This window comes from Arachis ipaensis, chromosome B05, assembly GCF_000816755.2.
Source record: "Arachis ipaensis cultivar K30076 chromosome B05, Araip1.1, whole genome shotgun sequence".
Classification (NCBI taxonomy): domain Eukaryota; kingdom Viridiplantae; phylum Streptophyta; class Magnoliopsida; order Fabales; family Fabaceae; genus Arachis; species Arachis ipaensis.
The window spans coordinates 81,752,567-81,765,847 of NC_029789.2; positions in this window are offsets into that span (position 1 = coordinate 81,752,567).

Here is a 13,281-nt window from a genome sequence, read left to right on the forward strand (position 1 = left end):
ATTTATTATTTTAATACTAAATTTTCGAAAATTAACTTACCTTTTACTTTTAACCTTTAAAATTCATTTTTTACCACCCGTAACTTTTAATATTTCTAATTTTACCACCCTAACTTTCAGAAATTACCATATAACCCCTTAAAAAACCAAAAAATTTACTCCCTTGCCCTTTCTAAGATCTAAAAGGTGTTCTTCAATGTTCTTCACCACACTCAAAGTGTTCTTCATGTTCTTCGTATATTCTTCAAATTCTTTCTCTGTTTTTACCCGTTTTTCAGTCTTTTCAGCAACCGATTTTTACCAAAATTCAAAATAAATTTCCAGCCACTAAAACACCATCTTTTCTACATGATTTTAACACAAATTGAACCTCAATTTAAGCTCTAGGGTTTCATTTTCTAGCAGCCACAAGAACACACATTCATAGCTTGAATTTCATCAAATTTCATCAAATTTCATCAAATTTTCACCAAAATTTCAACAAGAATTACTCATACAAACAATCAATTTCAAGCACAGACAAACCATATCATAATCACACAACTCAAACACAATCAATCAAGATTAAATTCGTCAATCCCTACCTGGTTTTGCTGCTCCTAATTCGGTTAAACTTTCAGGTGGTCCTTAAGCACTTTTTCCTCCTAAATCACATCAAGAACAACTTTAAATCCAAAAACTCTCAACTGACCAAATCTCACTCAGTATGTTAGGAAGAGATATATCACCTTAGACTTGCTGGAAATTCACGTTTCTTGGCCCTCAAGTCAAGTTAAGCATGATTCCTAAGGAAGAACATCAAGAAAACACAAGTTTTGCATGGTTTTCCTTGAAAACCGAATTGAAATGGGAAGGAGACAGCCATCTCACCTTATTTCCATCCTTGATAAGTTACATGGTTATGTAGAGGAAGAAGAGAGGATCATTTTTGTGAAATCGGAGTTTTGATTTGAGTTTTAGTTCAGAAGAAATCGAGCTTTGAAGATTAAGTGTTCATGAAAGTTTCTCTCTTTTCTCTCTTGTTATTTTCGGCCAAAATGATGAAATGAGACAGCCTTGGAGGTCTTGGGGGTGTAAGGTGAGTTGTGATTGGTTGGCTTGGAGGTGGATTAAAATAATATTAAAATATCTCTGGTGTACAACTACTAAAACTAGGTGTATCGGAACACTCGTAAAAGCATCTCTAAAAATTATTTTCTGAGCTACTAGCATAAATGACACTAGTAACATATTTATTATGAGAATAGAACATGTATAATGAGGCCTTAGCATTGCTAAATTCATTAGAGAGTGCTAGTGCTAAGCTGCACCAGTAAACCGTAAACCCGGTTAAACCGATTTTCTATTTTTAACAAAAACAGACCAGGTAACCTTATAATGTCATTCAAGCATTTTCTAATACTAATATAATGATAATATTATACTATTATCTCTCTCCTCTCAAGAATTGAGTCCGGTTCGTCAAACAGAGACTATTTACAAAAATCAAAATCAAAACTACCAACCGATACGGTTCAAAAACAAGGTTCTTCGCGATTGCATTATCGAGCTTGCCCCAGGGGAGGTTATAACTTAAAGATGACTTAATGATAATGAGGATTGAGATGCTTGATGATATAACACAGGTGTTCCCTTTACTGATCTTCCGGAGAAATCCGTACTTTCAGAAAATATCTCATGTACTCGAGAATCAGGGTTGTTACATTCTACCCTCCTAAAAGAAAATTTTGCCCTCAAAATTTCAGTTACCTGAGAACAGATGTGGGTAATCAGCTCTCATCTTATCTTCCAATTCCCATGTGTGCTCTTCTTCTCCTCTTGGTTCCCATGATACTTTGACTAAGCGAACAGTCTTGCCTCTTAGCTGCTTATCACTTCTTTCGACGATCTGAACTGGTGATGGTTGATATGTCAAATCATTTTATAACTGTATTGTTTCTGGTTGTGAAACGTGACTCTCATCGGGAACATATTTCTTAATTTGTGAGACATAAAAAAAACATCATGAAGGTTTGATAAATAAGGAGGAAGGGCTATTTGATAATCTACTAGACTGACTCTTTTAAGAATTTGGAAAGGTTCTATGTATTGTGGGTTAAGCTTTTTAGTCTTAAGGGCTCTACCTATTCCAGTAATCGAAGTTTCTTCTAGAAAGACATGGTTTCCCTCACTAAACTCTAAGGGTCTACGACTATTATCGGCATAGCTCTTTTGACGGCCTTGTGCTGTCTGGATCTTCCGACGAATCTCCTTTATCTTCTCAGTAGTTTTTTACACTAAGTTAGGACCAAAGATACTAGCTTCCCCATCGTCATTCCAACACAATAGTGTCCGACATCTTCTTTCGTAGAGAGCTTCGTATGGTGCCATCCCGATACTTTATTGGCAACTGTTGTTGTAGACAAATTCGACCAACAGCAAATACTTATCCCAGCTGCTTTGGTTGTCTATCATACATAATCGTAACATGTCTTCTAACGTCTGGATTGTCTGCTCTGATTGTCCGTCTATCTGAGGATGGTATGTTATACTCGTGTGCAATTCTGTTTCTAACGCTTTCTGAAAAGCTCCCCAGAATCTAGTAGTAAACCTCGAAACTTGATCTGAGACAATTTACAAAGGTATCCCATGTAGTCATACGTTTTCTTGAATATATATTCGTTCCAGCCTTTCATGCACTCTTTCTGTCTTCGAATAGATGAGAATATCGTCTATGAAAACTACTACAAACTGATCAAGGTACGGACGGAAAATACGATTCATGTAATCCATGAAAATCGTAGGAGCATTAGTTAGTCCAAACGACATAACCGTATACTCATTGTGACCATAACGAGTTCTAAATACAGTCTTCGATATATCTGATTCTTTCACTCGAATCTAGTGATAGCTCGATCGCAAATCAATCTTTGAGAACACAGTTGCACCTTCCAACTGATCCATCAAATCATCTATCCATGGAAGTGGATACTTGTTCTTGATAGTGTCTTTATTTAGCTGTCGGTAATCTACGCAAAGTCTGATTTCACCGTCCTTCTTCTTTACTAGCAATACTGGAGCTCCCCAAGATGATGCACTAGGACGAATAAATTCCTTTCCAAGTAGCTCATCCAACTACTTCTTCAACTTTGCAAGTTCCAGTGGTGACATCCGGCACGGTGCTATGGAAATCGGTCCGGTTCCAGGTACTAGTTTAATGTTGAATTCTATCTCTCACTAAGGAGGAAACTCAGGTATGTCGTCCGGGAAAACATCAGGAAATTCCTTCACCACTCAGATTCGTTCTAAGCTTAGTTCACTGTCATTCGAGCTAGCCACTAACAGAATGTACCCCTCATAATCCCTCCCGTCTAAGGTAACTCTTACAAGATTCAGATATAAGATGTGGGACAAAAATGGTTTAGTACATAGACTATCAGATGGAATAACAGCAGTTCTTTTAAAATAATCAAGGAAAGTATGATACTTAGGTAACCAATCTAATCCTAAAATAACTTCTAAACCACATAGAGGTAAACAGATTAGATCGTGTATAAAAGTCCTGTTCCTAATAGCGAATTGTACTTGCAGGCACACTAAACTGGTCAAAGCATTTTGGGATGCAGGTGTATGGACAATCAAGTGAAAATTCAATTTAAAGAAATATAATCCTAACTCGTAAGTAATAGTTAGAGAAATAAGGAATGCGATGCACCCGAATCATACAGTACAGTTAGAAATCGATTCTTGACATAACACTGACCTTGAATGAGGGCGTTCGATTGCACAACATCGTCAATAGTGATAGCAAACACTCGTCCTTGTTGCTGGGTTCTAACTGAATTTTGAGTAAATCCCTTCAGACAATCTTTGGCAATAGTCCAAGTTCTCCACAAGCATAGCAGTTAGGTGATCCAAACTGGCAAGACCTGTTATCATGCTCTTTTCCGCAATGCTTACATGCAGTGTTTATATAAGCCTGATGGGCTCGTTTACCATTGCCTTGCCTTACTTTACCTCCATTCTTACTCGTACGGCGAGCAGTAATGTTACCAACTTGTAGGTTCTTATGCTGTCGTATGCCACGCGCTTTAAAATGCACCCTTCTCCCAGCTGCCTGATAAACCCATATTTTATGATATATTTTGTGCTTAATCTGAGTGATTTATTCAATCCTTCACCCACTTATTCATATTAATTTCATGGTTTTACTTTCCCTTCCTTATTATGTGATGTATGTGAAAAACATGTTTCCTATGCTTTAAAATTAATTATTTTAATTACCTTTATTTCCATTCGATGCTGTGATTAGTGTATTGAGTAGTTTTAGATCTTCTAAGGCAGGAATTACTTAAAGGATGGGAAGGAAATATACAAAAATAGAAGGAAAGCATAAAATGGAGTTTTTGAAGAAAGTGGCATCCATGCGATCGCATGGGCGATGCGACCGCATGCCAAGCGCGAAGAAGAAGCGACGCGGCCGCATGACTGACGCGACCGCGCGCCTTAAGCAGAACACATATGACGCAGCCGCATGACTGACGCGACCGCGTGACAAGGAAAACTCTGAATGACACGACCACGTGACCCACGCGGACACGTGACAAAGGCCACACACCAGAAATTGCAGAAAATGCTCCCAGCGAATTCTGAAGCCCTTTTTGGTCCAAATCCAAGTCCAGAAGGCATAGACCAGAGGTTATGAAGTGGGGGAATGCATCCATTCAAGAAAGAGACCACTTTAGTTTAGTTTTCATGATTTAGATTTAGTTTTGAGAGGGAGATTCTCTCCTCTCTCTTAGGATTAGGATTTCGGATTTCTCATAGTTTTAGGAGTGACTCTCGATCCCAGGTTCAATGTTATTTTACTTTATATTTATCTCTTACTTTCAGATACTTTAATTCTTATATTAGTTATGTTGCCTAATTGGCTTATGCTACATTCATGTTACAGATTACTCTTTTGAATTAATGTTATTTGAGGTATTTCAGTTTAATATTGCTTTCTCTTATTTACATTATTGTTGTTCTCATCTGAAGACATTTTTATTCCATTAGATTTACTTTTCTCCTTTTTGGTCTTGGTTAAGAAATCAGTAACTCAGGAGTTATCAAACTCAAACATGAATGATAATTGTTATCTTTGTTAATTGAATTGAACTTCAATAATCCCAATCTTTTCTTAGGAAATAAATAGGATTCGAAGATCAAACCAATTAATCCCTTGACCTTCCTTTATCTTGGTAAAGGTTAACAAAGTGGAATTAAGATTCAATTCTCATCATCATTGATAAAGATAGCTAGGATAGGACCTCTAATTTCTCATACCTTGCCAAAAGTTTATTTACAGTCATCTATTTATTTTACTTGCCATTTAAATTACTTGTTCTTCATTTACTTTAGTTGCTAATTAAACCATTCGCTCCTCATTCTCAAAACCCCAATTTACAATCTCCATAACCAATAATAAGAACATACTTCCCTGCAGTTCCTTGAGAAGACGACCCGAGGTTTGAATACTTCGGTTATCAATTTATTTAGGGGTTTGTTACTTGTGACAACCAAAACGTTTGTACGAAGGGATTTCTGTTGGCTTAGAGACTATATCTACAACGCGACTATTTTTATGAAATTCTTTACCAACATAAAATCCTAACGTCAAAATGGCGCCGTTGCCGGGGAACTGCAATCGTGTGCCTTATTATTGGTTATTGTAAATATTTTTTCTTTTACTCGTTTATTTGTCTTTATTTTTCCCCTGTTTATTTCTTTTTAGCTACTATGAATTCTCACCCCTTTCGCTTTGAGTTTGGTTCTAATGTTATTGAAAGGTATGAAAGTTATAACAGGAATATGCATCAAGGTCAGAGCAATCAAAGATGGATGGAGCCAAGAGGATCTGATCAACCCTTTAGGCAATAACACCCTCCATGATATCATGGAAAAAGACCATTCTACAATGCATACCAAGCAAATAGACATGGTGGACAACCTTGTAATTACCAACAAGCCCCACCCTATGCTTATAGACCATCCTCTCAACATAACTTCGAACCACCACACTCACAAGCTCATTTTCACCATTCACCACCGTATGATCCGCCTTTACCCCAGTTCCAATCCAATCACTCCCAAACACCACCACTTCTCCCTGTGCCATATCCAAATCTATCACCCCAAGAATCAGAGGTTCGCCTCAAGAAAACAGTAAATCGACTTCAAACAACCCTTCATCAACTGGAGAAAGCAGTAAGTCAATTATCTTCTAGACGTTCGAACATTCAAGGACATCCCAATGCCCCATGTGGACAATCTAATGAAGAGCGTAGCATGAAGGAAATACTAGAAACTCCAGTGGACAAGACAGAGCATGGTTTCGTACTGGAACAAGTAGAGGAAGCTGTCATTATTGAAGAAGAAGAGTTGGTTGAAGACTTAGGAGATGCTGAACTTCCATGGGAATACAAAGTTGTGGAGCATTCTGTCAAGGATGTTACAGTTGATGCTAAGGAGGATTGTGCGCAATCCCCAGAGCAAGTCTTTCATGAAGAACTAGACAGAATAACCCAAGAAGCAAATTTCCTTGATGATGATAGTCACAAGTCAAGTTCTCTTAGTAATGAGCTTGCATCCGCAAGTGAATTCTCTGAGATCGAAGAATCTTTCCCAAGTGAATACGAAGATGATACGGAGGTAGATTTCTCTCAACCTCCAGTCTATGACTTAAGTGATGAGGAAGACATAGATGGCTTTGATCAGGACATGGATACGTTTGAAGAATCTTGCAAAGAAGTGGAGAATTTCACAGAAGAGCACAAGGGAGTAGAACTCACAGAATCACTGGAACCACTTATCCCAAGGCCATTACCACCCAATACAAGCTTCAAGTGGGTACAATCCTTAACCTTTAACTGTATTTTTCCACTTGAATATGGTTTCCTTGAAACAGATGGTCAGCTTAGAGCTCTCTGCGGCTTTAAGAGTAAGCGGGAAATGGCTCGTACTCAGAGCTGGTTCACAAGGTTCAATAAGGTTCCATGCTTCAACTTGAAGTGCACGGATTGGCATCATGATCAATCGGATGGATCTCGGAAAATGCTTGGTTATCCTGGTGAGAATCTAATCTCTAAACCGCCCGGATGGAAAAGTATAGATCAAGACGAAGGCGGATTCAAAAGTAAAGTTTGGGATCCTGGAATCTATGCTGACATTCATCACCCTAGGAGCCTGACAATCTGTTTGAAGCTGCTCAGAAGCTTCACATGCCTAGTTTGGGACCCCGGAGGCTATTGGCATTCCAAGCATTGGTGGAGATTTCTGGATGAATTTAAGCATAAGCCGCCATAACAGGAAGCTTATCCAATGTCCAACTTAAGGACTTTAACTAAAAGTGCTAGGTTGGAGACAACCCACCATGGTATGATCGTTCCTTTTTCAATATTTTTTATTTAGTTTTATTTGTTTTCAAATTTTATTTTATTGAACCTGGAGTTTTGCATCTCATTCATATTAATCATTGCATTCTACATACTGCATAATTGCATACCAGTTTAAAAAAAAAGGGTGCGCGATGCGACCGCATCACTCATGCGATCGCGTCACATTGCGAAAAACACTTCCCACGCGACCGCGTCATTCACGCGGCCGCATGACCTGGAGATCAGCGTAAAGATCCAACGTCCAGAAAGTTAGGCTGGAATCGTGCGGCCATTGTGCGTTTAGCATAAAATGCCCACACGATCGCGTCACTCACGCGATCGCGTCACTTGCACAACCTCAATCCCACGCGACAGCGTGAGCGACGCGATCGCGTCGCATAGGATTGCACAACACCCCAAAAGGAGACAGAGAGTTACGCTGAAATGACGCTGGATTCGTGTGTTTAGCACAATTTCCAGTGACGCGATCGCATGCCCCAGGCGATCGCGTCATTCACTCTTTTTGCTCTCCACGCGATCGCGCCACTCACGCGATCGCATCAACCACCCATATTTTATGATATATTTTGTGCTTAATCTGAGTGATTTATTCAATCCTTCACCCACTTATTCATATTAATTGCATGGTTTTACTTTCCCTTCCTTATTATGTGATGTATGTGAAAAACATGTTTCCTATGCTTTACAATTAATTATTTTAATTACCTTTATTTCCATTCAATGCCGTGATTAGTGTGTTGAGTAGTTTCAGATCTTCTAAGGCAGGAATGACTTAAAGGATGGGAAGGAAACATACAAAAATGGAAGGAAATTATAAAACAAAGTTTTTGAAGAAAGTGGCATCCACGCGATCGCATGGGCGACGTGACCGCATGCCAAGTGCGAAAAGCAGCGACGCGGCCGCATGACTGACGCGACCGCACGCCTTAAGCAGAACACATATGACACGGCCGCATGACTGACGCGACCGTGTGACAAGGAAAACTCCGAATGACGCGACCGTGTGACCCACGCGGACGCGTGACAGAGGCCACGCACCAGAAATTGCAGAAAACGCTCCTAGCATATTCTGAAGCCCTTTTTGGCCCAAATCCAAGTCCAGAAGGCATAGACCAGAGGTTATGAAGTGGGGAATGCATACATTCAAGAGAGAGAACACTTTACTTTAGTTTTCATGATTTAGATTTAGTTTTGAGAGGGAGATTCTCTCCTCTCTCTTGGAATTAGGATTTAGGATTTCTCTTAGTTTTAGGAGTGACTCTCAATCCCAGGTTCAATGTTCTTTTACTTTATATTTATCTCTTACTTTCAGATACTTTAATGCTTATATTAGTTATGTTGCCTATTTGGCTTATGCTACATTCGTGTTAAAGATTACTCTTTTGAATTAATGTTATTTGAGGTATTTCAGTTTAATATTGCTTTCTCTTATTTACATTATTGTTATTCTCATCTGAAGACATTTTTATTCCAGTAGATTTACTTTTCTCCTTTTTGGTCTTGGTTAAGAAATCAGTAACTCAAGAGTTATCAAACTCAAACATGAATGATAATTGTTATCTTTGTTAATTGAATTGAACTTCAATAATCCCAATATTTTCTTAGGAAATAAATAGGATTCGAAGATCAAACCAATTAATCCCTTGACCTCCCTTTACCTTGGTAAAGGTTAACAAAGTAGAATTAAGATTTAATTCTCATCATCATTGATAAGGATAGGTAGGATAGGACCTCTAATTTCTCATACCTTGCCAAAAGTTTATTTACAGTCATCTATTTATTTTACTTGCCATTTAAATTACTTGTTCTTCATTTACTTTAATTGCTAATTAAACCATTTGCTCCTCATTCTCAAAACCCCAATTTATAATCTCCATAACCAATAATAAGAACATACTTCCCTGCAGTTCCTTGAAAAGACGACCCGAGGTTTGAATACTTCGGTTATCAATTTATTTAGGGGTTTGTTACTTCTGACAACCAAAACGTTTGTACGAAGGGCTTTCTATTGGTTTAGAGACTATATCTACAACGCGACTGTTTTTATGAAATTCTTTAACAACATAAAATCCTAACGTCACTGCCTGATGATTGCTAAGATGCCTTGGTGGAAATCCTTGGAGACTCACCTTGGCCACAGTCACTTTCTTAATACATTCTTCCACTAACTTGCTCTTGTTGACTAATTAAGCAAAATTACGTATCTCCAGCGGAACTATTGATCTCATCATATCATCACGAAGGCCTCCTTCAATCTTCAAGCACTTCCATTCTTCAAAGTCAGCAGGATTCCCTTGACAGATCTTAGAGAAACGACACAAGTCATCGAAATTACGAGCATACTCAGCAACAGTCATATCCCCTTGCCTCAGCTGCATAAGCTCTATCTCTTTAGCATCACGCACTACTCTTGGGAAATATTTCTTGTAGAATTCATCTTTAAAAATATCCCAAGGAATGTCACCTTCATTACGTTATAGCAGTTGCTGTATCCCCTACCACCAGTACTCAACTTCTCCCTCGAGCATATAAGTAGCAAACTCCACGTGTTGTCCTTCCGGAACATGCTACGCTCTCAGTGATTGTTCAATACCTCGAAACCAGTTATCAGCGTCAGTCGCAATGAGTGTACCCTTGAACTTAGGCGGATTAACCTTCAGAAAGGTCGCAAGGGTCATAGGTCTTTCAGGATGCCCTAAGTTATTCTCATCATTCCCATTTCTCACTCCAAGACGTTCAACAGCCCTAGCCGCTGTTACCGCAGCTTCACGCACTACTTCAGCCGCATTGTGCATGGTAGCCATAAACGTTTCCTGTTCCCTCTCGTAGTTAACATTAGGAATTCTTTCCCGTACGCCTCGTCTCCGTGAACCCATTGTAGTCCTGTTCACACCAAACAATCATTGTTAAGGTGATCAGTCTTAACACTTCAAGTCAAGTGTGAACATTCCCAAAATGAAAACACAGAAACAATCATGCAACATATATCACTGGGATATCCTATACGCATGAGACACACAATAGAGTATGAAATGAAGCATAGTCAGTCCACTCCCCAGGCTCTACTGGGAACGAACTACTCTGATACCAAATTGTAACGACCTAATTTTCAATATGTCTAGATCATACCAGAAACTGAGCGCTACCAATTTGTCTTCCTAATTATTATCTATTATTTATCATATGAGCCTGATTCGTTGTTAAAAGCGTAGTTAATTTGCGAGGTGTATTTTTTATTTGAAAATGTTTAGATTAATAGACAGAATCATTTATAATCAATTCACAAATAATAACAGATAAAACAGTTATAAACAACCACACATAAATACATCACAAGTAGTTGACAACATTCGGTGATTCAGCCTTTATTAGAATATAGACTGTTAGTTAGAACACCCCTAGATATAGCTAAATAATATCTATATACATGTATATACATACAACATCCCAGGTCTTGACCTGTTCAAGAGGTCCCTAAGCTGGCACCTAGGCTAGCCTAGACTTTATACTCACCTAGTCCCTCTAAACTACTAAAGCGAGGGAAAGTACGTTCTAGGTCTTCAAAACTCAAGTCAGGTGGAACGTCATCAAAAGATAGAACATCGTCTGCTACTCCTCTGTACGATCAGACTTTTCCACAGGACGTCTCTCTGGTGCCTCATGAAGTAGCCACACAATAGGAATCTCCTACACAGGATTTAGGTTAAAGTACGCATACAAACGGGGTGCAGATGTTGGCTGGTCTCACAGTATATACATATAAACAGAGAACGATATTCACCCTAGACTCAGAAGACTATCTAGAGCAGAATCCTCTTCTTGCGAATGGTCATCAGCGAACTATGGTAAGGTACTCTTACTTCAATCTGAAGGGGGAAGGGAGAAAGAAGGGTTAAGAACTGGGGAGTTCTTAGTAGGGTCAGGGTTATTAGTTACGTTCATTAATTCTATGTTGTTTAGCAGACTATTAGCAGAATACAAAGAAGCAGTAATTAGAAAACACAGATAAGTAGAGAAGATAGAAAAAACAGATAGCAGAACACAAACAGAAGAATACAAGAAAATAACACAAGCGCAGATAATGGAATACAAACAAGGAAAGCATACATTTATACCACAATCATAACAAAGGAAATGCGCAACCAAGTATGATGTATGTCTAGCCCTAGCGCAGGTAATGAGCTCATCTGTCGGTTTCTACCCGCTCCCGACGTAACCCGAAGCAGTTGAAACGGGTATGGTTTTCCAGTAAGCATAGGTACAGTTCTCACTAACCGACGTATGCGTCATATTCTCTGTAAGCAAACTCTGCCTTATAGGTGGCGGCATTCCAGCCGTGTATAAAATCATATTCTCTGTAAGCAATCCTTGCCTTACAGGTGCAGCATTCTAGCCGTGTATGAATTAATATCCTCTGCAAGTGATCCCAGGTTATCAGTTGCAGGTTCTGCTCTCAATAGCTGTGTAACACTGGAAAACTTTCTGTGGTCGTACCACTATCTAACTGACTGCCTTCACGCAGCAGATCATTACATAATCATTCTCATTATCATCATTCATCATCATTCTCATTATTCATCATCATTTTCACATTCTTATGCAGTACCTCTTTCTTTCTCTGTTCAATCATACTGTACAAATTTTACATCTTTCACTTTTACAATATCTTGGCTCAAATCATTTCTCTTTATCATATTATTCTTTTCTCTTTGTATCTCTTTACTTTACTCTGGTTACTCTGTGCTCTGTGTTACTTTTTTCTGCTCTGATTTCTCTGTTTAACATGTGTATTTAAAGCTTATGTAAATTTCGGTATGAATAGTTAGCCTATCCCAGGTATAGGTTCATTAAGTGTATACTGAAACAGTTTAACTTTTCATATAACACCTAACCCTAGTCGCAACTCAAGTACTAACTAAGTTGCCCTAGTTCGTTCACTAGTCTCTGTCTGTTTTTCTGTCATTAAAATTTTACAGACTTTTTCTTTGCTTTTTATCTTTTCTTTAACTTTTTATCTTTTCTTTATCTTTGCCTCACTATCATGTTATTACCACTCCCTAAGTGTTTTACGAAGGTAATTATGAGATTCTGCACTTAAAGTTGTCTTTCTAAAGCTTTTACAGAAAACTGCCTTTTCCATATTATTTTATTATTTTTATTAAAATATTATTTTTAATTAAATATTATTATTTAATATTTTATTATTATTTATTATTTTAATACTAAATTTTCGAAAATTAACTTACCTTTTACTTTTAACCTTTAAAATTCACTTTTTACCACCCGTAACTTTTAATATTTCTACTTTTACCACCCTAACTTCCAGAAATTACCATATAACCCCTTAAACACCAAAAATTTTACTTCCTTGCCCTTTCTAAGATCTAAAAGGTGTTATTCAATGTTCTTCACCACACTCAAAGTGTTCTTTGTGTTCTTCGTATATTCTTCAAATTCTTTCTCTGTTTTTACCCGTTTTTCAGTCTTTTCAGCAACCGATTTTTACCAAAATTCAAAATAAATTTCCAGCCACTAAAACCCCATCTTTTCTACATGATTTTAACACAAATTGAACCTCAATTTACGCTCTAGGGTTTCATTTTCTAGCAGCCACAAGAACACACATTCATAGCTTGAATTTCATCAAATTTCATCAAATTTTCACCAAAATTTCAAGAAGAATTACTCATACAAACAATCAATTTCAAGCACAGACAAACCATATCATAATCAAACAACTCAAAAACAATCAATCAAGATTAAATTCGTCAAACCCTACCTTGATTTGCTGCTCCAAATCCGGTTACTCTTTAAAGTGTTCTTAAAGCACTTTTTCCTCCTAAAACACATCAAGAACAACTTT